This window comes from Bos javanicus, chromosome 2 (assembly GCF_032452875.1).
Source record: "Bos javanicus breed banteng chromosome 2, ARS-OSU_banteng_1.0, whole genome shotgun sequence".
Classification (NCBI taxonomy): domain Eukaryota; kingdom Metazoa; phylum Chordata; class Mammalia; order Artiodactyla; family Bovidae; genus Bos; species Bos javanicus.
The window spans coordinates 52,350,475-52,378,233 of NC_083869.1; positions in this window are offsets into that span (position 1 = coordinate 52,350,475).

Consider the following 27,759-nt stretch of genomic DNA (forward strand, 5'->3'; position numbering starts at 1 on the left):
CAAATCTTTTATCTCTTTTCTAAGGAAAACAAACCCAACTCTGTGTCTTCTTCACAGAGGCCAGCATGCCATCCTTTACATTGTATTTCTAGAAGATGGTATATCATCTTAAAAGCCTGGTTTAATTTGCTTTTCTCCAAGGTTTGTGGTATTTTTATATGCCATTAGTCAATTATTGCATATTACTACCAATAACAGTCCCACCTAATGTATTTAATTTGTTTTGAAAATCATAGCACATCTTTACGCACAGAAGAGGCAGCTTTTAACTCCATTGATGACTTCCTCTTTAAAAGTCCTTCTTTAAATCCCTAACCACAGTTTTTTTGGTTCTCTTCCTATCCACTGACCAAGCTCTGCTTTCTTCAACTCAGTCTTTAAATGGTAGCATCTCCAGGGTCCCTCTGGGGCTCTCTGCTCTCCTCTTTCTGATCATTGTGGTGCAGTGACTTTTTCAACAAAGACTCAAAAATGCACCTTCCCGGTAAGGCTCTCTTCCTGTGCACTAGACCTGCACATGCAAATGAACACTGGCCATTGCCCCTTGCTGGTCTGAAAAGCACCTCAAATCTGACTCATCCAAAATGGATGCAGCTATGTCCTCTTCCTGGCCCTGCCCCCAAAACCTGGTGATTGTCACTTCCTGGGTCACTCAGGTGGAAATCTTGAGAGTCAGCCTGCTGTATCTCTAAATGGGTTATCAGGTCTTGTGAGTCATACTCCCCGTGATCTCTCCTACTTGTTCCTCTTCCTCAATCACCATCATCACTCCCTTGTTTCAGACTCACAGCACATCTCAAGAATTGTTCTAATAGCCTCTCCACCAGTCACGCTGGCCCAGTCTCACCCAAGGTGCTGCCTTACCCTAATACAACAGAGAAGAGAGCTGTCACTGAGGGTTTATGGCAGAGCTGGCAGATAGGAGAATGCCCCTTTTATGCTCTTTAAAGATATTTCTTCACATTCATCACATAATGACTTTCTGGAACATTGTTTCATCATAGTCTTAGCAGCTGTTACGTTGACACAGCTCCTTAACTATGGTTGAAGAGAATGTGCTCAGGCGAAATTATTAGTCCCCTCCCTCTCCTTTCCACCTGTAACTATTCTTGGGGTCTTATCTCCTTCTAACTCATTCTACATTACTACATGGACCAAAAGTGCTCTTTTGGTACTTTTTGGTTTTCGGGTCTGCCTTCTCATATGTAAATAGGTAAGCTTTTTTTTAAAGGTGGGACCATGTTATCTGTAGTCCCACCTCTCTGCAAGTTCTATCACCAGATAGATATTCAATAAATGAGAAGGGGACGACAGAGGATGAGATGGTTGAATAGCATCACTGACGTGATGAATATGAGTTGAGTAGGCTCCAGGAGTTGGTGATGGATAGGGAAGCCTGGCATGGTGCAGTCCATGGGGTCGCAAAGAGTTGGACACGACTGAGCAACTGAACAGAGGCAGAAAATTGGGAAATACTTCCCTAGTTAAAATTACTTATCGCTGAACTGAAATGCTCACTGATTTAATGATCTAGTACAAATTTGATTATGCCAAAGCCTTTAAAATCTTTGTGGGATTCCACAAAACACCCAAAATATAGCTCTTATTCCTTAGCTTAATCCACAAATTTTTCATGTGCTTGCTTCTCCTTGCCTCCATTTCCATCAGCTCTCACTATCCTTCCAATTGCATCTGCCTGAACATACCTCTTTATATTATTATTATTTTTTGTCCTTCAAGACACAGATCAAGCGTCACTTTCTTAAGACCCTCTTTCCTGAAACCCTAGTCTTAGACATGCCCTCTTCTGGCTTCTGTACCTACTTCATTAACACACTATCCAAGGGTTGGTTTCCCAAGGGCAACATGTTCCTGGAAGGTCAAAATTGAACATTCTGACTCCAGTGCCCAGTACTAAGCTGGACACCCAGCTAGAACCCGGAAAATCTGTGTGTCTTTTGGAAAGAGGCTGTCAGCAACATCTAGTCCCCATTGACCATGGTTATTAGACAAAGAGAGGGATAATTTGGTGATGAAAGAGAAAATAACATAGAAAGTGAGTGATGGAAAAATAAGGAGCTGTGGAAGGACCTCAATGCAAATCAGAAACTTGTCATTTCGTACACTTGAAGATTTTTTTTAAACTGCTTACAAGATATATTGGGGCACGAATTTTACCCACATAGATTAACAATTTCATTTCTCATATAATCACTAAGTATGTAACAGCATCAAACTCCACTGCCGACATCCAGATATTGATCGAATTACAAACTTAGTCAGGCAAAACTCGCTACAATCCAAGTGAGGTGGGTTAAAGGGAAACATGAATAAATAAGCCTTTTCTACCTAATACTGAATGTGAACATAGCCTTTCAACTATTTTAGCAATGACTCAGATGGGGAACATGCACTAAATAAAAGAGGAAGAAGCCCAAAGTAATCTGGGATACATTTTCTTCAACTTCTCTGGAATTTTCAATTACCTCAGTTTCCTGACAGAGCTTTGCTGATGTCAGTAATTTACAGTAACAAATCAGCAAGATAACAGTAGGTTTGTGTGGGCCAGAGGTAAATTTGGGTCTGACATGAGTAATATATCCTGCAGTGAAGGCCAGTGGGAGGCATGAGAAAAGGTAAAATTTCTATTAGTGATTTTTAAATAAAATGAAAACCACATGCATATATCACAGAGCAGGTGGATATGCAGACCTCACTGTTCTTTCCCAGGAAATATAACTACTTCCTTCTTGAATCCTAAGTGACTTTTTATAAGGACTCCATCATAGATGCTACTAGAAGTTTCTCTGTATTTGTATCTTAAAATGTTAGATACCAGAACACACTGTGCATACCCTCTGTATTTAGGGAAAGGCAATGGCACCCCACTCCAGTACTCTTGCCTGGAAAATCCCATGGACGGAGGAGCCTAGTAGGCTGCAATCAATGGGGTCGCTGAGGGTCGGACACGACTGAGCGACTTCACTTTCACTTTTCACTTTCATGCATTGGAAAAGGAAATGGCAACCCACTCCAGTGTTCTTGCTTGGAGAATCCCAGGGACAGGGGAGCCTGGTGGGCTGCCGTCTATGGGGTTGCACAGAGTCGGACACGACTGAAGCGACTTAGCAGCAGCAGCAGCAGCAGCAGCAGCAGCAGCAGCAGCAGATAAGAGGTAGCAGATATCACCCTTGCTTTGGGTGGTATACAATGATTTAAATGAAGCTAAGACAGACAAATGAAAGATAGACAAAATAACCTTTTGCCAATAGAAATCTTCTGCAAACCAATAATATAACTGAACAATTTCTAAAGTCACAGAGGCAATTACAAAACTTTTTTTTCTCCAGCTGTTGTGATAATGCCTGACAAGTTCTTTCAGGTTGCTTCGTCCCAGAAAGTGAAACCCACAGATCACAAAGGCATGTAGCTGGAACGTTGCAGTTCCTTGGGGTCAACAGAGAAAGCTTCATTTCTCATCACATGGTCCCGAGTGCACACTGACTACAGGCTTTCCCTGAAAGTTGCTTCTCTTGGTTTTCTCACAAAATTGCTGATGTGAACTGTTCTCTCATGATTTTGCTTTTTTCTCCTGAAGCTAAAGAATATTTAAACAGCAGTTTATGATGGTGTTTCCTTGTCAATAAAATGAGGGGTTGTAAAGGAGGCTCCTTTCTATGAAGTTTAAGATGTGAGGGTAGCTCTGGTTAAGGGAGTGTTAGCATGAGAAGCTCGGTGGTTGATGGCTGAAAGGCTATGCTTTCATAAAAAGTACCTGGGTTTTTTCATAAAAAGACCTGGGTTCAAGTCTCTGTTCTGCCCTTCCTAACTGAGTGACTTTGACCGTTACCTCATTAACCTCAGTTTGCTGCTGCTGCTGCAGCTAAGTCGCTTCAGTCGTGTCTGACTCTGTGCGACCCCGTAGACGGCAGCCCACCAGGCTCCCCGTCCCTGGGATTCTCCAGGCAAGAACACCGGAGTGGGTTGCCATTTCCTTCTCCAGTGCATGAAAGTGAAAAGTGAAAGTGAAGTCGCTCAGTCGTGTCCGACTCTCCTCAACCCCATGGACTACAGCCTACCAGGCTCCTCCATCCATGGGATTTTCCAGGCAAGAGTACTGGAAAACCTCAGTTTACTTACCTTTAAAATGAGAATACTATTAGTAACCATTTCACAGAATGGTTGTGGGAATCAGATGAGACAAGAGTTGTGCAAACAGTTTGCAAATGGTCTCCATAGCAGGCTCTGGTAAAGGGGCAGGCGTGTGCAGTGTATTTATTTCATCTCTTCCTCAGTGTCCTTTCTTCCCTCCTGGGTTTGAGGGAAGTCTGCTTTTGATAACCTATTCCTAGGGTTAGGTCCACAGAGAGTTCTCTAAAAGGAACACAATAATTTCAGTACTTAGAAAATTTCCAGCTTGTAATTTTTCAGGGGCTGGGATGGTCTCAAGATTCATCCTCAAAGGAACCCTTTGTTTCCTGGTGGGTGTGAGCCTTGGGTTCATGAAAGAGGAAGGGATGCTTGACAATTATCAGGCCAATGAGAGGCCTCAGAGCATGAGAAATGAGGAGGCTGTTGTGTCTCGATTCTAGATACATGGGGCCTCTGCTGCTCTGAGCAGATAATCCAGGACGATAATGAAGTAGTCACAAGGGTGAGCCTTTGAAACAAGGCAGCCAAGACACTGCTCACAGTTCGAACCTTCCCGTTAGCCCTTTTGCATATTTTAAAGAGAGACTTGTAAGTCATGAGATAGCCTTGCCTGTCAGAATAATCGGCCCATATGGGGAACTTCTTTCATAACTTGACAAGAGACGCGGGAGGGGAAGCTGCTGGAAATGAAATCTGATGATCCAAATAGCAGGAAAAGGTTTCTAGTTTATAATCATTGTTTTCCTTCAGCTAATTTTAATTCTGATGAATACCAAGTTTTCTTTGGTACTTTTTGTTCCTCAAATCTTTTTTTTCCCCCTATTAAACTGTTCAGCCAAGTATTTCTTAAGCCTCTATGAAAACAATACTACATATTTCTTAAGCCCATGTAAACAAACATTTCCATGAAGACTGGCTTGAAAGATACAAGTAGATGACAACCTGAAAGGCCATTCCTATTGCAAAAATGAAAAGACTTGACAGATCGGTAGGTAAATAGATATACAACACTAAAACTTAATGTTGATTCAGACAGACTCGAATGATGTGAACTCTTGCTATCTTATTTAGTTACTTTCAGTTCCTCTAACAGTTTACATAGGTGGAATACCTTGATAAATTCTGATCCTTGGATGGGAGCACTGATGTTTCATATAGGTCATTTGCAAACAAATATTTACCAATTACCAGTAAATACCAGTCATTGTGTTGGTCAACAGACTGTTACAAGAGCAACAGAGAGGAAAGAGTTCTGGTCATTTTGTGAGACCTCTGTCCAGGGGAGCTAGGGAAGGCTTCAGAGAAAAGAAACTATTTGAGTTTGGTGTTGAAGGGCCAATAGAAGTAACACACCATTGTATTAATATACATGCCCTGGGGCTTCCCTGATGGCTCAGTGGTAAAAAATCTACCTGCCAGTGTAGGAGACGCAGGTTCAACCCCTCTTCTGGGAAGATTCCCTGGAGAAGGAAATGGCAAAGCACTCTAGTATTCTCACCTAAAACCCCATGGACATGACTTAGCAACTGAAGAACAAGATGTATGTACCGTATCTTCTTTACCAGTTCCTCTGTTGATGGACTTTTAGGTTTCTTCCATGTACTGGCTACTGTAGATAGTGTCAATAGTACTGCAATGAACATTGAGGTGCAGTATCTTTTTGAATTATGGTTTTCTCTGCTTATATGCCCAGGAGTGGAATTCCGGGGTCGCATAGTAATTCTAATTTTAGTTTTTTAAGAAACCTCCATATTGTTTTCCATAGTGGCTGTATCAATTTACACTCTCACCAACAGTGCAAAGGAGATGTGGCACATATATACAATGGAATATTAGTCATAAAAAGAACCAAAATTTTGGTCATTTTTAGAGACATGGATGAACCTAGAAACTGTCATACAAAGTGGAGTAAGCCAGAAAGAGAAAAACAAATATCATATATTAATGCATATATATGCAATCTAGAAAAATGGTATAGATGATCTTATTTGCAAAGCAGAAATAGAGACACAGAAGTAGAGAACAAATATATGGATACCAAGAGGGGAAAGGGCAGGGAAGAGGACATGGGAGATTGATATTGACACATATATATTATTGATATTATGTATAAAATAGATAACTAGTAAGAACCCACTGTATAGCACAGGGAACTTTACTTAATCCACTGTGGTGACCTGACAGGAAAGAAGTCCAAAAGGGAGGGGATGTATACATTATATGTATATATTAGAAACTAATACAACATTGTAAAGCAACCATACTCCAATACAAGTTAATTAAAAAAAATAAGAGCCAATAGAAGCTTAGCAGGTTGAGAAGAGAGGATAATGCTAAAAGGCATGGGAGTGTGAGGAGTCTGCCGTGGGAAAACCATGACGAACTCACCATCCTTTTCAAGCATTCAGTGATAAACTCCTCAAACGGGACCAAAGTAGATTTTATATTTAAACCAAAAAATAAAAAGTCCATACTGTAATAGATAAATTATATCTACCCTCCTACATATTAATTACCTATTTTCTACAGTTGCTAATGAAGAACTAAATGAAGTAGCAATACTTGGGCGTGAGCTATGTTGCTGATGAGCAACCTCCTTGCCTTAGAGGGGGAAGCGGAGGGAAAAAGTCTGTGGAAGTCACTCACCCCCACCCAACAGAGATAAATATGGCTGGAATGAAACCATGAAAATGACGCAAGCACCTGATTGATAGGTCATCTTACACTTGGATTCCAACCTTTCACTGAAACAACACCATTAAGTGACTTCCAGATGTGCATGCTTGACCATTAGTAAGCAGGCAAGACTGAAACCTTATTTCCCACAAGCTATGAATAAGTGAGTGACTTATAAGAACATCATTTCGTTATGACAAACAGTAAGAGAGAAACTTGAGGAAATAATTTTTAAGCAATTTAATGAAGCTCTTGTTCTATCCCTGCATCCTGAAACAGTATTTCAGTTATCTTTCCTAACAGGAAATAGAATAGCTTGACAAAAGGAACCACAGCTGTATATCAAAACTGGCAGCATATTCATATGGTGTGGCCTGATACATATGTTCACCACCCTTTACTGGTTAAACTGTATTTCATTATCATCTCCTTATTTCCACTTCTAATTCTAGCAGAACTGCTTCCTATAAACAGGTCAGATCCCTAGCAGTTTTGAGCTTAAGGATTCTTTTTAAATGCCTAATCCCAACTTTATTAAGCAGTGTTTTCCCTCTTTCTTAATTGTAGCCCCCCAGACACACATTCAGGTCTATAGGTGTGCATTGTGTATATGGATGTTTATGCTACCTGTGGTTTTAAAAGCACAACTGCTTGAATTAGGAATATCTACTTGATATCATTATAATACAATGACTCTATAGACTTGATCATTAGAATATTATATGGTAATACAGAATGCAAGAATCTTCCCAAAACAAGTTAATCTTTTAAATTCCATTCATTTTATTTAAAAAAAATTACTATACTTTGTTTAATTTAAATAGCTAATGTTTTCCGTATTTTGGATTTGGGGGTATTGTTTTTGTTTCTTGTGTTTTGATGTTTTGGTTTAACTTTGGTGAAATGTAAAATTCTCTATCATTGGTTCACTAAGTTTCTCTGTAGGTGTGAGTATGTTCCAGCATGCTGGAATCATAGGATGTGGATACTGAATGATTTTAGATAATGGCTACCAGTGAAAATCCCATTAATCAGGAAACCATATCCAGATGCCTCGCACAATGTCCAGAGTCAAAGATAAAGCATCACATTGTTATTGACTCCTCCTCCTTCTCCTGTCCTCCCTTCTCTGCCTCCTCTCTTTTCCCTCCTCCCCTCCTTCCCCTTTTTCTCTCCACTTTCCTCTCTTTCTCCCTCCTCCTCCACCTCCACTTTCTCCCCCTCCTCCTCCATCTCTGCCTCTTCCTCTTCTTTGCCTTCTCCTTCTTAAATATGGACTAAAACAGACCAACTACTCTATTCTGCATTGTTTTGCATCTGAAAACTCCAGCTAGATAAAAAGTACAGGTGAATTCCTTTTGTGGTAAGGAAGATCTTAGTTAGCTTTTGAGAAAACCAGGCTACATACGTTTTGTGCTTAATAAACCAGGAACACAGGACCCGATTAAGACACCACCAAACTAAAAGTTCTACGTTCTCAAATTTAAAAACAACACTGACAGGAAATATTCCCGCGGCAGGGTGGGGAGGGTGTTAGGAATCCATACCCTAAAGAATTCCCTTACATTCAAAGAATAAAAGCAACAGATGTGGTTGAAACAAATATTTGAGCTGTAAGCACACCTAACACCTGAAGCTTATTAAATAAATAAAACATTAATTTCATAATCAAGTATCTTCCTTATATAATCAGTGATATATCTTCAGAGATAATCAACTATAGAACTTCCAGAGGATGAGATTAAGCTTAAGATCTGGATCTGACCTTGACCTAAACATAGCTACTAATTCCTGACCTTGAATTGTCCACAGCTACCATCTCCTTGTGACCCCATGGACTGTAGCCCACAAGGCTTCTCTGGAAGTCTTGGAATTTTCCAGGCATAAGAATACTGGATTTCTTCTCCAGGAAATCAAACCCCTGTCTCTTGTGTCTCCTTCATTGGCAGGCAGATTCTTTACCATCTGAACCACCAGAGAAGCTATCTTTCTCCTTGTTATTCTAATGAATGTATAGAATCAAATTATACAGTGCTTAATTTCTTTTTTTTTTTTTCTCTCTAATTTTATTTTATTTTTAAACTTTACATAATTGTATTAGTTTTGCCAAATATCAAAATGAATCCGCCACAGGTATACATGTGTTCCCCATCCCGAACCCTCCTCCCTCCTCCCTCCCCATACCATCCCTCTGGGCCGTCCCAGTGCACCAGCCCCAAGCATCCAGCATCATGTATCGAACCTGGACTGGCAACTCGTTTCCTACATGATATTTTACATGTTTCATTGCCATTCTCCCAAATCTTCCCACCCTCTCCCTCTCCCACAGAGTCCATAAGACTGTTCTATACATCAGTGTCTCTTTTGCTGTCTCGTACACCGGGTTATTGTTACCATCTTTCTAAATTCCATATATATGCGTTAGTATACTGTATTTATGTTTTTCCTTCTGGCTTACTTCACTCTGTATAATAGGCTCCAGTTTCATCCACCTCATTAGAACTGATTCAAATGTATTCTTTTTAATGGCTGAGTAATACTCCATTGTGTATATGTACCACAGCTTTCTTATCCATTCATGTTGGTGGGAATGCAAACTAGTACAGCCACTATGGAGAACAGTGTGGAGATTCCTTAAAAAACTGGAAATAAAACTGCCTTATGATCCAGCAACCCCACTGCTGGGCATACACACTGAGAAAACCAGAAGGGAAAGAGACACGTGTACCCCAATGTTCATCGCAGCACTGTTTATACAGTGCTTAATTTCTGTCAGAGGCAGCATCCCTAGCAAATCTCTTCCCATTTTTTTGCTAAATGGAGGGCAATTTGCTGATTTTGCACTTTTTTCCCACTCTGTGTTTTTAAATTTATTAGGAAAAAAGTAATCTGATACCCTGCCATAATGTGTTTTTTTTTTTAAATAAAGAAGAATTCTTTAAGTTATTACAAAAAAAGAAAAAAGAATTCTCTTACAGTCTAAGACTGGATTAATTAGTATTCAGCTTAACTTTTTTTGTATAAAATGTTGATATCTTTATTTTTTAAATAATTCCCTTTCTATTCTTCCAAATGAAGATAGAAACATTATATTGGATTTTCTTTTAGATAGAATTTGGGGTAGACTGCCAAATAGTGAAAAGCTATTATAGGTGCTAGAGCATCAATGTTTTGAGGAAAGAGTGACTTTAAGTTCAAGAGCAAAGCCATTTCCCAGCTTAACTCATCCCAAGAAAGAAGTATTAAGAGGAATAATACCCCAGCCTCCAGAGGCTCTACAAGTGTGATGGCATGAATACATCTAGGGCAAGCAATGCTTTTCACTCCTTTCCTGTTAGGACACCCCGGTGGCACAGGGCTCATTGTGGGAGGCATGAGCATTCTCCAAATGTTGGCTGGCTCTCTCTGTTCATTCCTCTCTCACCTAAGGCTCTGCTTTACCCTGGAACTCAAGTGAGGGAAAGTGAGAACTTTGTTCCTCTAATTTATATTTTAAAAGGGATTGTTAAACTTCAATATTTAATTTCAATAGGTAACAAATGCCTTACGCAATGATTCATAATTAATCAAAACCCATCAGGATGGCTAACCATAGTGATTAAGAACTGCTGCTCTGCAGTCAAAGCTCTCTGGTTTCGTGCAGGATGTGGCATTCTAGAATGTTAGTGCTACCGAAAGCTTGAAGCATTTCTTCTTTTTCCACCCCTCACCTATTTGCAGAACCTTTCCATTAAGCTTTCTTTACTCCTAACAGAGACTGGGATTTTTTTCTTTTCTGGGTCATAGAACTTCAAGAGCTGGTTTGAACTGTCCTTAAGAATAAAGTCTTCCCAAACTGAAAAGAGCTTCTGACCATGTGTTAGCATTCTGCAGAGAAACTAAACCAATAGGATGTGCATATGCGTGCATAAGTACTTATTTACTTCTGTTCATATGTATAATATTAGTACTTTCTGTATCAGATCAGATCAGTCGCTCAGTAGTGTCCAACTCTTTGCGACCCCATGAATTGCAGCACGCCAGGCCTCCCTGTCCATCACCAACTCCCGGAGTTCACTGAGACTCACATCCAGCCATCTCATCCTCTGTCGTCCCCTTAAATGTAAATAGTTAATTGGGGCTTCCCAGGAGGTGCTAGTGGTAAAGAACCTACATGCCAATGCAAGAGACTTAAGAGATGCAGGTTTGATCCCTGGGTTGGCAAGATCTTCTGGAGGAGGGCATGGCAACCCACCCCAGTATTCTTGGAGAATCCCATGGACAGAGGAGCCTGGCAGGTTACAGTCCATGGGGTCGCACAGAGTCAGACATAACTGAAGTGACAGCACGCACACATGCATATAGAAATTGGCTCATGCAGTTTATGGAGGATAACCAGTCCCAAGATCAACAGAGTGATTCAGCAACTTGGAGCCTCAGGAGAACCATGGTGTAGTTCCAGTCTGAAGGCTGGCAGGCTCAAGGCCCAGGATGAGCCAGTGCTTCAGTCTGAAGGCCATCAGGCACAAGGAAACCTCTATTACTCAACAGAATATTGTTTCATTGGGGCTTCCCAGGTGGAGCTGGTGGTAAAGAATCCACCTGCCATTGCAGAACATGCAAGAGATGTGGGTTTGATCTTTGGGTCAGGAAGATCTCCTGGAGAAGGAAAGGGCAACCTGCTCCAGTATTCTTGCCTGGAGAATACCAAGGACAGGGGAGGCTGATGGGCTATAGTGCATGGTGTCTCAGAGATTCAGATACAACTGAGCAACTGAGCACACGAATATGTATCAGGTCTTCCACTGCTGGAATGAGGCCCAGCCAAATTAGGAAGGGCAATCTGCCTTACTCAGACTGCCCATTGAAATGTTAACCTTACCTAAAAACATTCTCACAAAAATACCCCCAAAAATGTTTGATTAAATATCTAAGAACCCTGTAGTCCAGTCAGATTGACAGATGAAATTAACCATTAGACCCTAAAACATGGAGAAAAGTGCATGTATTTTAGAGAAGGACATATATAGATTTGAATCTCATGATGGTCTCTAGCTTTTGTGCAATATTTTAATCTCCTTAAGCCTTAGTACACTCATCTGTAAATTGGTAAAAATACCTGCTTCCTAGATTGATGGCGTGAGGGTCAAATGAAATAACGTATGTATGAATAGGCATTCAATAAATAAATAGGAGCCCTCTGCCCCTTTATTGAGGTCTAAGAATTTCACAAACTAGCTCACATGTCTGGCAGAAATGCTTGGGACAGCTAATTCCTACAGAAGGTAACAGATACTACTGTTTTCCTCACCAACACCTATTCCTTATTACCTCTTTCTGATTTATTCAAGTAGGAGATAACAGAACTCTAACTTAAAGATACCTTGGAAAAGATATTTGTTGTTATTGTCTCTAAGTCATGTCTGACCTTTTAACAACCCTGTGGACTGTAGCCCACCAGGCTCTTCTGTCCATGGGATTTCCCAGGCAAGAACACTGGGGTGGGTTGCCATTTCCTTCTCCAGGACACCTTCACAACCCAGGGATCAAATCCAACTCTCCTACACTGGCAGGCAGATTCTTTACCACTGAGCCCCCAGGGCTTCCCAGAAAAGATATTGTTGTTCAGTTACCAAGTTGTGTCTGACTCTTCGTGACCCCATGAATTGCAGCTCTCCAGATTTCCCTGTCCCTCACCATCTCATGGAATTTGCCCAAGTTCATATCCATTGAATTGGTGATGCCACCCAAACATCTCATCCTCTGTCACCCTTTTCTTCTGTCTTCACTCTTTCCCAGTATCAGGGTCTTTTCCATTGTATACAGGAGTAGTTTGCCATTCCTTGCTCCAGTGGATCACGTTTTGTCAGAACTCTCCACCGTGACCCGTCCGAATGGGGTGGCCCTACATGCCATGGCTCGTAGCCTTACTGAGTTATACAAGCTCCTTCACCACAATAAGCAGTGACCCATGAAGAAGAAAAGGTATAACCCTCCTTAATTCCTAGTGGATGAACCATGACTTGTCCAAGTCAATCATAGTATGTGGCAATTCTGTTCACCTGATGGCAGTGGTATAAAATGAGCAAGTGATCCTGGCTAGTCAATAAGAGGAAAAGGGAAGTATGCTGACAAAAAGGGAAAATATGTCAAGAAATCCTCTTCTGCCTCTTCTTTCCTACCTTGAAATAAATTCTAGGAAGACAAGATGTTTGGATATGAAGCATCCATCTCCATCTGGTGACAGTGAGACACTCGGGAAGCAAAATCAGAGGATGCCAAGAACCTGGGTCCTTGATGATCCTGTTTGTGTGGCACACCTCCTCCAGACCTGCTGTCTTGTCATCTCATCTAGTCTTACTCCTTAAGTTGCTTTTAGTTGGTTATTCTGTTACTTGCCGCTAAAAGCATCCTAAATGACACAGCAGCCTTAGCCAGTTTTGAAAGAAACAATTCAAATTTATTTAGACCACAACAAAAGTTTTTAAACCATTGAGACACAGTCACTACCTTTTATGGCACTGGACAAAAATAGAATGCTATGCCTCTATCGTCTGCATTTATTCACACATATATTTCAATAAGCATTTATTGAAGGTCTCCAATGTGTAAGATACTGGGAAAAGCTACTCTCTGGGGAGAGAGAGAGGAGGCTACAAAGATGAATGAGACCTGGATCCTGTCCTAAAGGAAACTTACAGCCCAGTTGGATAGATAAGAAACAATAAAACAAAAGCAAAATCCATAGTTCTGGCCTTAAAAGGAAGTTGGAATCCACCTCTGTAAATCACTAAAGCATGCACCTATCACATTTTACATTTTATTTTTATATGCCCAGAAACTTGAGCTAAAAGTGGAACAAAAAGAAAAAAAAAAAAAGAATGAGGTAGTAGAATAAAATAGTAGACATTAAACAAGAGGGGCTGAATCACACTCTCACACTTTACAACTCAAGTTGGAATAAAGGGGCGAATGTGATTGATGCCTTAGCTTGGGGCCTCTGGAAAAAACACAATGAGAAAGGCAGCTTGCTTTACCTGGCTCCCTTTCAGCTCAGGAGTTAGAAAGCCAATACCGAACTGGATTTCTAGGTTTTCTGGCTTGCGTACAATATAATAAATAAGACTCTGGCAATTTGTGTTAGATTCTTGTACTGGGTCAGCCATTACTATGTGTGAGAGTGCTTAGAAACGACAGTCCTCTACACTACACTCCAAATGGCTTTTCATATGTAGAAATATGATGTACTTTGTTCTTTGGTGTTTAAGGCTTAACTAGACAGAAATGACTCTTCATCATCTACAAAATAGCTAGAGTAAGCCCAAGACAACTCCCCGAAGTAGAATAAAATCCAGAATCAAAAGGCTGCGTGTTGTAGTGGATAAAGATCACAGACTTGGGAGCCTGACAGATCTGAGTGCAAGTCCACCTTATTGCTTTTGTTCGTGTGACCCTGGGCAAGTTACATTACCACTCTGAGCCTCAGTTTCCTCATTCAAAAAATGAGACAACAGCACATCCTTCCGAGATTTACTGCAATATAAATGAAGTAATACATGTGGACAGCAGCTAGCTTTAATGTGTATCCTCAACAAATGTTACTCTTCTTCCCTCTATCTTGATTTTGATCTTGAATTTATTTTAGATTTTTATTAGTACAGTCAACTCATAACTAGCCAGTAGCAATAGTCCAAATAACACAACATGGTAGATAATCCCATATTTGCTTATTTTTTCTGTAAATATATTTGATTAGGGATAAGTTTTAAGGGAATTCACAAGATTTCAAAAATTTACATAAAGTCTACTTGAGATTACGTAGAAATCTCTTCATTTTGTCTTTTTTGCAGAATGATATTCGATAAACAATAAGAAGTGAGTACATGTCAGTCATGTCTGACTCTTTGCGACTCCATGGACCCCAGCCTGATATGCTCCTCTGTCCATGGGATTCTCCAGGCAAGAATACTGGCATGGGTTGTCATGCCCTACTCCATGCCCTGGATCTTCCTGACCCAGGTATCGAAACTGCAGCTCCTGTGTCTCCTGCATTGCAGGTGGATTCTTAACTGCTGAGCCATCAGGGAAGCCCATGAAATGAATACCTACTATGTACCTGATGTTTTATAAATAAAAGGGAGGTGGGGTAAGGATTTCCTTTTAAAAAGCTAAAGATATCTTCACTCATCTGAAAGAACTAATCAGACTTGAACTCTCTCCCTTTCTCTTTCCTGTCTTGCAGCTATGATTCCTGGCCCTAGAGAAGGACATGGCTATTTTTGTCTGTCAGATTCCTGTGGTACTGTACTCTGTGGATGAGTCAGTGAGTCAGTTAGTTGTATGATAGCAATGGGAATGTTATTCAGCAGAATTTCTGGGGAAGAAAGCATGTGAATTCTCACAGGGAAAAAGGCAGAGCCAAAGACCACATATCCCTTTCCAGGGAGCCAGGCAGAGCAGGCCCACTTGGGGAGGGTAGAAAATGAAGATGCAGTGTAGGCAAAGGGCCAAAGCTATGTCGGCAAAACAGTGAGGGGACTACATTGGAGTAGAGAGGGGAGACACATGTAGGAGGAGATTTTAGGGAGATGCAGAGAAGCCTAATGACTCTTCAGAAATTTTTTGTGTGATGCATACTGTAAAACTCATTTTACCTCTTTACTTATAATAAATATCTATACTATCCTTGTGGATCCTAAAGTTGGACTGGAGTTTCTCTGAACATGACTTTGCATGGCATCCAGTCTGGGGAAGACAGGTCAACCATCACCAGGGAAGTTAGATAAATAGGCATCTAAGGGAACACAGCACTGGTAGACATGGCCCAATTCCCAATCACATTGCTTCTTGCCTGCTCTCTGTTTGAACCTTCACTATTGCTTTCAAGAGCACCATTGGGAAAAAATATAGTGCTTTTAGAGAAATGTTGGATTCAGAAGTAGACAAAAGAAGAAATTTTGAAAAGGATAAAATATAAAGAAAAAATAGTAGTGTGGAGTTAGCTGGTGGCTAACACTTCAGATGCCTTAGCATGCTATTCCGTGTCTCTGTCCTTGGAAATCTCCCATTCCCACATTTTGAAAGAAAGAAAAGAAAGAAGGGAGGGAGGGATGGAGGAAAGAGAGGGAAGGATGGAAGTAAAGAGAAAAGAAGAAACAGAAAAGGCCCTTCACAGAAATAACCTGGCAAAAACCAGTTATCTATTACTTCACTTGTACACTTGTCAATTGGTTGACTCAAATGTCCACCTTGAGGCCTAGATGAGAGCATTATCTGATGATGGAGGATTTGATGAGAAGAAAGTAGTTGCCACTTTATTGGCACATGAAGCAGATGGGTAGAGGTGGGTTAAGAGCCTAAAGCAAGAGAGAACTAGATACTGAGAAAAGAAGACTAGGCAAGAAGAAAGAGTCCTAGATTTCTAAGATGAAGGACTGATTCCACGATTTTTTGTCAACTTTTTAGCCTAGGATGAAGCAAATAACTTTTGCTGTTAACAAGTAACCAGAATAACTTTTTTGCTTAGGATTCTGATGGGTGAGGCAGAACACTAAAAGTTGATAAGAAGTGATACTATTCACAACTACTGGATCATAGCTAGCTTAAATAGGATTCCCTGGAAACAGACTCTGAGTCAATGAGTGCCGTGCAGAAGGTTCACTGGAAAGTGATCTCAGGGGAGAGACCTGCATGGAAGTGAGGAAGGCAGATTAGAGAAAGGAAGGAGTTGGCCAGCACTCTGCTTGCGATTGAGTTTTTGTCTAATCCTTCAGGGGAGGCTGCGATGGCCACTGGGAGTTTCACAAAATTAGGCAAAAGAGCTGAATCTTGTAGCTCCCCATTCTGCCTTTGGCCTTCTATTTAGAAAGGGTTGTAACCTCGGGCCAAGCAGTGCTCAGTGAGGGACACAACTGTGAACCTCAGCTGTTGATTTTCACAGTAGCTGAGGAATAGATGCTATATTAGCCAGCTTGGGCTGCCATAACAAAATACCATGGATTGGCTGGCTTAGAAATAGGAATTTTGTTTTGGAGGCTGGAAAGTCTAAGATCAAGGTGCTGGCCAGTTTGGTCCCTCAGTGAGAACCCTCTTCCTGGCTTGCACACAGCTGCCTTTTCACTGTGTTACCATGGCAGACAGAGAGAGCAAATCCTCTTCCTCTTCCTATAAGAATACATCCCATGGTGGAGTCACCCACTCTCATGATCTCATCTAAGCCTAATTAACTCCCAAAGCCCCACTTCCAGATACCACCATATTAGGAGTTACGACTTCAACATATAAATCTGGGGGTACTCAGTGCAGTTTGTAGCAGGAATGTCAACCCAAAAGAGTGGATCTGGGCAAAGCACAAGAGTATCTGCTACAACAGTATAATTTGGATGCCACTTAGGGTGCAATTCCTTAAACCAGGGCTTTGTGGCAAGGCGAGTGGGAAATGATAAACAAAGATGCTGTGGCCCCTGACAGTAAGTAGTTGGCTGAGGTTTAGCACACTACCACTGCCCCAGGGGAACAGGCTGACTTTGGTAGGACTTCTATTGCCAATAAGGAACTGGAGACTGTCATAGGAATTGAAATGAAGCCTCTTCCTAAAATATAAGAAATCACATTAATGTGATCAGTGGGAGAAGGCTTCATTATCCATGTGTATCAGTTCAGTTCAGTTCAGTCGCTCAGTCGTGTCCAATTTTGCAGCCCCATGAACCGCAGCACACCAGGCCTCCCTGTCCGTCATCAACTCCCAGAGTCCACCCAAACACATGTCCATTGAGTCGGTGATGCCATCCAACCATCTCATCCTCTGTCGTCCCCTTCTCCTCCTGCCCTCAATCTTTCCCAGCATCAGGGTCTTTTCAAATGAGTCAGCTCTTCGCATCAGGTGGCCAAAATATGGGAGTTTCAGCTTCAGGATCAGTCCTTCCGATGAATATTCAGGACTGATTTCTCTTAGGATGGAGTGTTTGGATCTCCTTGCAGTCCAAGGGACTCTTAGGAGTCTTTTCCAACACCGCAGTTCAAAAGCATCAATTCTTCAGTGCTCAGTCCAATTCTCACATCCATACATGACCACTGGAAAAACCATAGCCTTGGCTAGGCGGACCTTTTTTGACAAAGTAATGTCTCTGCTTTTGAATATGCTATCTAGGTTGGTCGTAACTTTCCTTCCAAGGAGTAAGCATCTTTTAATTTCATGGCTGCAATCACCATCTGCAGTGATTTTGAAGCCCCAAAAAGTAATTAGCCACTGTTTCCCCATCTATTTGCCATGAAGTGATGGGACCAGATGCCATGATCTTAGTTTTCTGAATGTTGAGCTTTAAGCCAACTTTTTCACTCTCATCTTCACTTTCATCAAGAGGCTCTTTAGTTCTCCTTCACTTTCTGCCATAAGGGTGGTGTCATCTCCAACTAAGGTTATTGATATTTCTCCCAGCAATCTTGATTCCAGCTTGTGCTTCCTCCAGCCCAGCGTTTCTCATGATGTACTCTGCATATAAGTTAAATAAGCAGGGTAACAATGTACAGCCTTGACGTACTCCTTTTCCTATTTGGAACCAGTCTGTTGTTCCATGTCCAGTTCTAACTGTTGCTTCCTGACCTGCATACAGGTTTCTCAAGAGGCAGGTCAGGTGGTCTGGTATTCCCATCTCTTTCAGAATTTTTCACAGTTTATTGTGATCCATAAGCATGCACAAAAGGATTCTATATTCTTCAAATACAAGTCCTGTGCCTTGTAGTAGTAAAAGTAAGTCCAGATCTATGGAGAGCTTGGGTCTTGGCCCATTGTGTTATTTATGATCACCTTTTCCTTGGAACAAAGCTGTTATAATAATTGCAGAGTTCTCATTCAAAAACTATAGTGGCTAAAAGTCCAAACATCATCAATGGTCTTTTATTGCTCTTATCTATGATAATAGGGATTTATATATACCATGTTCCCAAGGTGAAGACGTGAAAGTGTGACACCAATAAAATCTATGGAATGTGTCTATATTATTAGTCAAAGGAAAGCTTTACAGATCTTAAAGTTATAACTTCTAAGGCTGAGTGAAGTCATCAGTTTCCCTTTCATGAGTCAGAAAAATGTGCCCATCTCCTGGTTCATTTTTCTAGATTCTGAATTAAAAGCTATAAATCTGTGCCCTAAAAAAATAAATCTATCATCTGCTCTGTATTTTACTATTTATAATGGAAGATAGCCCAAAATACTTAGTTGCTCTGATGTGGAAGATTATATTAGTTCTTCACCATTTCTGCTCAAAATAATTCATGTTTTTCCTCTTGATTTTGAGTTTTTATACTCTTACATGTTGCCTTTTCTTGTTCAATGAATCTGCCTTCACCCCCCATTTAGGTTCACTCAGGAACTTTCTGTGAATTTAGTAACATTTAAATTTTGTAGTCGGAGCACAGGGGTATACATCTTGGATATACAATTCATTCTTATAGTTCATGCTTGTCTGTCTTGAAAAAGTCATACTCATCAATGCCAGTCCTGAGTTATCACACCAAGAATTTGTAATGCCAATTAACTCAAAATTTCCATCATGTATAGAGATTTATGATTACTCCAGTGACGTCTTGACTTACTAAAAAGCAAGCCCTGAGATTGCTAACACGAAGTATGTCTTCAAGAATGAGAGCATAACTTCAGGAAAATGACATTAACTCATCCTTTCCTGTATAGATTACTTGAAAAGAAACTCCTATATAAATAAAATTCAATTCATGCATTCACCCCCCCCCTTATGTCATTTATATGATACATTTTATACTCTTATTCTTAACATAATTTATAAACAGATATTCAAAGTAATTCTGATGTATGCTGGAAATGTTATTTTTCTCAGTGTTTTTGTTGGCCAAAAAAAAAAAAAAGAAAGAAAATTACATGGCTTAAGTTATAATAACAGTATCCTTCACAATGAAATGAAAAATTAAGCCCATTGTGTATAATATAACAAATACAATAATCACATGTATGGAAATAATCATCTAAACATTTATTTAAATTTCATGATTTTTAAATTGCTAGAATATTGAATGACAGATAGGTGACTCCAATTTAATAATCTGCTCAGACTTTTCACATGAAAACTATGGCAAATAACAGTCTAATTCAGGAGAATATTTTGAGGTATGTTTACTTTGAACAAATTCTCCAAAAAACTAGATGTTTGCATAAAGAAATAAATAATTACTGAAAGAATACAATTGCATCCCCATGGTCAAACTGCAGAATTCAGCAGAAAAAAATGATATCTCACTTATGCAAAAGATTCTGTCATGACAAAGTTTGTTCTTCCTTACATTTCCCCTCAAATGGCAATTCTATATTTGGCAATGTTGCCTCTTTTATTCTCATCTAGGTCAAAATTCAAGTCCTCGTGTGGAGGGAATGAGTTAATATCTCATGCTTCACTTTGCAAGTAATCACACTGCTATCTTACCCAGAGAAAAGTAATATTTGTTGAGCACTTACATTTATTGAGCCAGGCCTGTACCTACTAATGCTTTACTATGTCATTTTGTTCATTCATTCATTAAATGTTTATAAATGTCTACTCTTTGCCAACCATTGGGAACATAAAAAAAAAAGTCAGATTCCATGTCTTTGAGAGATGTAGTCTGGTACTCTAATTCAGATCATTCAATCTCATAATTGAAAGAGAAAAGTATTAGCATTCATTTTTATCTTGAAGATGAGGAAACCAAGGCTCACAAAGTTTCAGTGATTTGCCCATAATCAGAAGCAGTATTTAAGCTCAAGTCCATCAGACTCCAAGCCCCATTCTTGCTCCGTTTTCTCTTTGTTGTTACTGGATAAAACACTTCTATACTTGACTTGAAATGTGATGGTGGGAACTAAAATGTCAATAAAGTACTCAGTGTCAAAATGTCATGATGTGTAGTCTGAAAGTTTATTTTTTTTTCTCCTCTTCACTTTCTGTATGCCTATTGCTTATATAAAAGATGCCTACAGATGGTTCTTCACCTTCCCCACAAATTAGAAAAAGAGAAAAACTGTATTGTATGACGAACGATCTTGTAGTCATTTGTTGGTGCTGGTTTTTACTGGAGCCCCCAATGAGCAAGCTATAACATGTAGATTCAAATTCAGTAAGAGCTGATAATCTTCAACAGTAAATTAGTTGAGGTCCTTGAGTAAGACTCAAGCTCTCTCCTTCACAGTTCATTTCTCTTGCTGGAGGATTCCTTGTGCTAACTCCTATTTTCTATGCATAAGTGCCATGCTAGACCAGGGCAAGCATTTAGTTGTACTGTGGGGAGTAATTTGAATGAATGACCTGGGGCTTGGCCAATGGCCAAGTCCATTGGAAACTCCCCTCTAAGCTGTGCATTTTTAGGCTGTGGTCATCTTTGGGATTTCCCCCGAAAAAACTTCTCTGTCATGGCAGACATTTAACAACCCCGTTTTCAGAATAGTATCCAAGCCAGGGTGTCAAAGTGAGGTATGAAATAATTCTCTTTGCATGTTGATTTCTCTCTTCTTAAATCCTTCCCATTCTTAAATCTTTTTAATTTGCATATTTTAAACTTTTCTCTATTTGCATATTGAAGTCTTCTTGTAAAAGTCTCTGCTTTCCCCCACAAAATGGTGCATTCAACATTTCCTGACAGTCTATGTCCCATAGAATTCTAGGTACTTTTGGTTTGTTATTACCAAAACTAAAGAGAAAGTTTCTAAATAGCTTTTGACAGGCTTCTAAAGTAATGAGTTACAGACTAAATGTTTTGTCAAATACAATGATACAATTCATGTTTTCAGCAAGCTGTTTCTTGGTTAAAAAGCTGGACTAAATTGTTATATGTGTGTATATATATATATAGGCACAAAAAGACATATTCAGAAACAATAGGTCATGCATATTTAAGTTGGTAAAAGCACTAGATGACTGGATTTTATTTGTTGTTCAGCACAATAAAATTTTGGCCTTGAAAATTGTTCCTAGAATGACACAGTTAGGAAAAAAGATCCTCATTGGTAGAAAGGTATCAAACTATCTAAATTATTCAAATTATTTTATCTTCCAAATAAGCCCACTACCTCTATATATATTAGAAGACCAAAAGTATATTCAGAAGTTACTGGTCAAAAACTATCTGTGACCCAGATACTATTTGGATTTGCATGAGATATTTCCAAAGCAGTTTGGGAAAGCCCACAAATTCAAAGCAGCCTCTTTATCCTCACCCCATTTCTGCTGAGTCCAGGAACCTTATTTCATTTCCTGCATGGTAGGCATTTTTTAGGGACTAGGTAAGCCTTGACATCTGTACTGCTTTCTGAGTCATTGTCGTGAAATGATACACGCTTGGGTGTAGTACAGCTACTTGGTTCCCAGAGAAAACAAACAAACAGAAGTCAGCTAGGAACTTCAGTTTGGTTAAAAACAAAAGCAATGTACAATTCAAAATTTTTTATTTATTTTTAAAAAACAGTCTACAGCTTTTAAGTTTCCAAATGATATTTTCTAACCATGAGAAAATATTTCAAATAAGAGCCTTTGCTCTGCATGCCTCATTCAGACACATGCCATAATTTGTGAAGGGAATTGGTCAGGCCTCTTCCAAGAAGGTCTGTCTATGGAAGACTGAGACATAAAACTTCTATTTTGATAGATCAGTGGGGCACATACTCATAGAAAAATCTCTGTACTCAAATAGCCTTAAGGGCTTCCCAGGTGGCTCAGTGGGTAAAGAATCTTCCTGCATTGCAGGAGACTCAAGTTTGATCCCTGGGTCCGGAAGACCCCTGGAGGAGGGCATGGCAATCCACTCCAGTAGTCTTGCCTGGAAAATCCCATGGACAGAGGAGTCTGGCAGGCTGCAGTCCAAGGGATTGCAAAGAGTTGGACACACTGAAGTGACTGAGCACACACACACACCCCCAAATAATCTTAAACTAATTTCACCATTTATTTACTGATTTTGTGAACTGTCATATATGACAGTATTCTAGGTCCTGCACAGGTATCAGCAGTAAAATATAGTTTCTGCTTTCATAGAACTTAGAATATAGCATACAGGGATGATGATGAGACTTAAATACAAAAGCCTGTAGCTTTATTATATTGTGAAATTACAAATAAAGTGCATAGAGGCTTCAGAGGTGGAGGAGGAGAACAGCCTAAGTTAAATCTTCTACTAGTAAGAATAGCATATATTTGGAAATAGTAACCATATTTCTTAAATCTTTGAAGTAAAAAACAGAAACTAGAAGTGTTCCTGGGAAATTCCAAGAACAACAAAAATAAAAAAATTAATTCAATGATGAATTCTACCCTCCTTTTGGGTGAAAAAATAGAGTTGAGTAGAAAACTGTTATCCAGTGCTTATATTATGCCAGACATGGATGAGATATTAATTCTCTAATCAAAATAATATCCTAATATCCTTTGCTTCATTTTTAAGATGGCCTGATGAGAGGAGAGGTCAAGTAAGTTGCCCAAGATCACACAGATAAATCGTGGTGGAGCAAGGATTCAAAGGAAAGTCCATCCAGTTTCAACTAAGTGGCCTTAATAATCAAAGGTTGAGGAGGAGAGGAAACACAAGGCAAGCAAGCCATTTAAGGATTTAGCAAGCAATTTAGGCCTAGCAAGTTTAGCTGTTATAAGTGATAACAAACATCCCCCACGTGTTGGTAGCTCATGGCACCAAACCCATTCTTGGTTCACATTACATATAGGCTGAGGTCTGATGGGGCTCTACTGGGGCTCTGCTAGAAGTTCTCTTCACTCTGGGGTCTGGGTATCGTGATTTTAGGTATTTTGGTTCTTCTGTTCAAAAATGGCATGTACCACATTTGCCCTTATTTTGTTGTCCATGGTAAGTCACATGGGCAAACCTGAGGTCACTGGGCAGGCGTGTGTAGTTTTCCTGAGGGAGGAACAGCAAATATTGTGAGCAAGAATACAATCTATCAACCTACGGTAGGGAACACTACTAAATACTACTAAATAACACCCACTAAGTACTAAGTAGTAGAAACACTACTAAGTGCTCTGTAGTGGCCTATATGGGCAAAGAACCTAAAAGAAGAGTGTATATGTACAAGCACAACTGATTCACTTTGCTGTATACTTGAAACTAACACAACGTTGTAGATCAACTATACTCCAATAAAATTTTTTTTTAAAAAGAATACATTCTGTCACCCTTTACCCCTTTGATAGCATAATACCATTCTCTCCTTTCTGCACCCTGTATTTATACTGTCCCCAAAAGAGACAATCCAAAATTCCTATCTATTTATGAGACTAGGCTCAAAGTTCAAGACCTTGTGATACTCTCTACATTAGGTCTAGATGATGTCCATTTTGATCCAAAGACCTATACATGGAATAATGAGTTTTTCCCCCTACACACCTAATACACTGTAAAGACACAAGAGCAGGATAATCTCAATAAGCATTTCAACATGGAAAGGGATGAAGAGGAGACACACAGCCATTCACTAATTATCAAAGTCCTAAGATTCCACTTAGAAATGGTAAGAGGCTCCCAACTTGGGGCCAGACCCTCCAGCTGAGGTCACTCCAGATCTGGGGCAAACTTGATGTGTAGGATAGGTGACGCAATATGAGTCAGAAACAAAAGTAAAGGTTTGATTTGACCTGGATTAGACTTTTAGGTAACTGAAAATGAGTCAGTTCTGGGCTACAGAAAGTAACCAAAGGCTGTGTGATCAGCTGAGGATGTTTTAACGGAGAGAGAAGGGAAGATCAGCAGAACATTGTTGAAAACAGTGAACTGCAAAATCATTACATGTTTCTACCTCATCGTGTTCAGACTTTTTGTAAAACTAGAACTGGCAGAGAGAAGGAGAAAAAAATCAAAGATGACTATGTTTTTCCATCCTTGATAGCTGGGGAAATGATGATACTATACATAGCTATTGGGATATAGAGAAGAAAACAGATTTCAGAAAGAAGATGATGGCTTTCACTTTGGATAAGTTAGACCAGCTAAGTATTTAACACCGAGTTAAATATTATGGTCAAGAGAAAGGGAAAGAGTAGAATTATGAGAAAGATGTTCAGGCTCAGGAAACTCACAGTGTTTTGAGCAAAGTAAGACTAACTGACAAGAAGCAAGAGTGGCAATATAATGTTTGGATTTGGTTGTTGAACTACTTTTAATAAAAGTGGAAGTTTAGAAAGCTAATCCCCTCTCTCTTCCTGTGTGGTGCTAAGGCTATGCTCTGTCTCAGGCTACATTTATGGCTCTTAATAATGTCTCATCCAACGTCTTTGGCTGGAAAAACCCAAACGTCAGAATTTCCAAGTGGTTCTTTCTCCATTACTCAACATATAACCTTCATCCCTTAGGAACATCCTTGAACAGTCAATTCTCAATGACAGAGACAAAAAGGACAGTGTGAGGTTGGGATAAGATTGATAGCCTCAAAACCTAAGCCACAAAGATGTCTGGATGGGTATACATATGACTGAATCACACGTCATAGATAGTCATCCTGGTACCACTGCTAGAAGAATCTATTCACCATCATGGAATAAGTCATTTTTTCACTTTCCTTTTCTCCAAAGATAAGTTAAACTCAATAAGTTATCATCTGTTCTATAACAGCCATAGCTATAAATTATTTTTCAAAAATATTGTTTTTATTAACATGTAATCAGTTTATTCTTATTTTTAATAATTTTAAATTTTAATTAATAGACAATTTAATATATTGATATGAATAATAATTAACGTTATTTAAAATAAATATTTTAAATGGTTCTGCTTTAATTTTTAATACAATTAATAATAACTATAACACTATTTTATATTTTATTTTATTTCATTTTTATTGGGATATAATTGACAAACTGCAAGATATTAAAATATATTAAGATATTAAAAATTGTTATCCTCTGATACTTATATACATCATGAAAGGCTTCCTACTACCAAGTTCAGTAACATTTCCATCACCTCACATATTTATCCTTTTTTTTTCCTTTTTCTTTTTTTGGTGAGAACATTTAAGTTCTATTCTCTTAGTATATTTCAGTTATACAATGCAATGTTATCAACTATAGTCTCTATGTTATACATCAAATCCCCAGATGTTATTCATTTTATAGTTGAAAGTTTAAACTGTTTTACCAACCTCTCCCTATCTCCTCTGTCCCTCCAGGTGGTAGCCACTTTTCTACTCTCTGTTTCCATGACTGTGACTTTTTATTCAGATTCCACATATTTATTTCATATGATATGTGTCTTTATCTGGCCTATTTCACTTAGCATAATGCCCTCGAGGTCATCTATGGTCTGTCAGAATTTTTCTCCTTTCTCAATAATATTCCACTGTGTGTGTGTCATATTCGTTATCCACTTTTCTATCGATGGATATTCCTCGTACATCTTGTTTTCATTTCCTTTGGGTGTATACCCAGAAGTGAAATTGCTGTATCATGGTTTTGTTTTTAATCTTTTGAGGAACCTCCATACCATTTTTCACAGTGGCTGCAACAATTTATATTCCCACTGATAGGGCACGAGTTCCTCTTTCTCCAATTCCCTTACCAAACACTTGTTATCCTCTGTCTGCTTCTTGACTGCCATTCTAACAGGCATGATATCACCTCATTGTGGTTTTGCTTTGCATTTCCTTAACAATTAGTGATGTTGAGCACCTTTTCATGTACCTTTTGGCCATTTCTGTGTCCTCTTTGGAGAATTGTCTATTCAGTTCTCTGTTCATTTTTAATTAGATTGTTTGGGTTTTTTGTTTGTTTTGTTACTGGAATTTATGTCTTTATATATTTTGGAAATTAACCCCTTATCAGATATATGATTTTCAAATATTTTCTCCCATTCCATAGGTTGCCTTTTAATTCTCTTGACGGTCCTTTGCTGTGCAGGTTTTTTAGTTTGATGTGGTCCCACTTGTTTATTTTTACTTCTGTTGTCTTTGATTTTGGTGCCAAAATTTTAAAAAAAAAGAAAGAAATCATTGCCAAGATAGATGTCAAGGAGTTAACCCCCTGGTCGTCTCGGAATTTTACAGTTTCAGGTCTTAAAATCTTTAATCCATTTTGAGTTAATTTTTGTGGGTGGTATAAGATAGTGGTACAGTTTCATTATTTTGCAAGAGTCTGTCCAGTTTCCTAACTCTAACCCATATTTTAGAAAGCTCATTAGGATCCTCAATACTTTTTAAGAATGTAAGAAGATCCTGAAATCAAAAAGTTGGAGAAAATCTGAGTTATATAATTCACGCTGCCCCTGTGGCCTGCAAATCAATTGTTGCTGCCATGGCTTGCTTCATCCTGTGTCTACAAGGTATACCATTAGTTTTGCCTGGGCCAGGAACCATCACTTGAGTTTGAGAATGACAGATGAACCCACTGGAATCAAAACATTTTGAGAGCAAGGACAGTATCATTTTCATTCTATATCCACAAAGCCTAGCTGGAATCTTGCACATGATAGTTGCTTAATAAAAATAAATACTTACATAACTGAACAGAAGTAATAGCTTGATTTCTTGACATAAAATGGATTTCTTGGTTTGCTTAATGTTCACAGGAGAATCTGGAATAATATAAATGACTGTAAAATGAGACAAGGTTGAAGTGACCTTCTACGGATAGATCCAAACACACACCAAATAACATTGTAAAAGGTAACAACAATGAAATAGTAAAAAACTAACAGTTAGAACTGGACATGGAACCACAGACTGGTTCCAAATAGGAAAAGGAGTACGTCAAGGCTGTATATTGTTACCCTGCTTATTTAACTTATACGCAGAGTACATCATGAGAAACGCTGGGCTGGAAGAAGTACAAGCTGGAATCAAGATTGCTGGGAGTAATATCAATAACCTCAGATATTCAGATGATACCACCCTTATGGCAGAAAGTGAAGAGGAACTCAAAAGCCTCTTGATGAAAGTGAAAGAGGAGAGTG